This window comes from Miscanthus floridulus, chromosome 9 (genome assembly GCF_019320115.1).
Source record: "Miscanthus floridulus cultivar M001 chromosome 9, ASM1932011v1, whole genome shotgun sequence".
Classification (NCBI taxonomy): domain Eukaryota; kingdom Viridiplantae; phylum Streptophyta; class Magnoliopsida; order Poales; family Poaceae; genus Miscanthus; species Miscanthus floridulus.
This window is the reverse complement of record NC_089588.1, coordinates 1,505,265-1,505,985: the sequence shown is the minus strand read 5'-3', so window position 1 is coordinate 1,505,985 and position 721 is coordinate 1,505,265.

Genomic DNA, 721 nt, shown 5'->3' with positions numbered 1-721 from the left:
CCCTTTTTTACAGGGACTGCTTAGGAAGCTGAACATTGGCACACCACTAACACAGAGACCCATCTATAACATGCTTAATCACGGATCAGCAAAGCAGAGGTTACTAGCTCAAGGCAGTACGGAAGTGCTTTTGACATGGATGGAGAGAAATCAGTGGCAGAATCGATCACTAACCAGTTGGACGACTGATCAGGCTTGCACGGAGATCCAATTCCAAAGCTGCTGCCTTCAGAACCTGAGAAGAATGGGGCTCGCTTTCATCGTGCGTTGACGCGGTGGGTATGGACTACTATGGTCTATGGAGGAGCCATCCAGGGGGGAGGCAAATTCTGAGAGACTCTCCCCTTCCTTCTTCTAAAGAGACCTCCCTCCTTTGCTTGCACGTGGCATACACCAATCTCAAAGCAACCTGTGGGCCTTCCCATTTTATCCTAGCTAGTGACGCCGTTAGCACAGCACAGGTAGGGGGCGGGCAGCTGCAGACCTGCAGTTGTCTTCCAGAGAAAGCCACCGACAGAACTAACGTCCCTTTCAGTGGAAGCTTCGCAGCTGCTTCAAGTGCCCTATTCGTTGGCTGGATAAGGCATGGCTAAAAGTATTGGCTGATTTATTATGAGAGCAAAATACTATTCGTTTGCTAAAAAAGTACAACTTATAAACCAAGCGAACAGGGCAAAGATAGGCTGGAGAACCAAAATTAAAAAGAAAAGGAAGTAGAGGT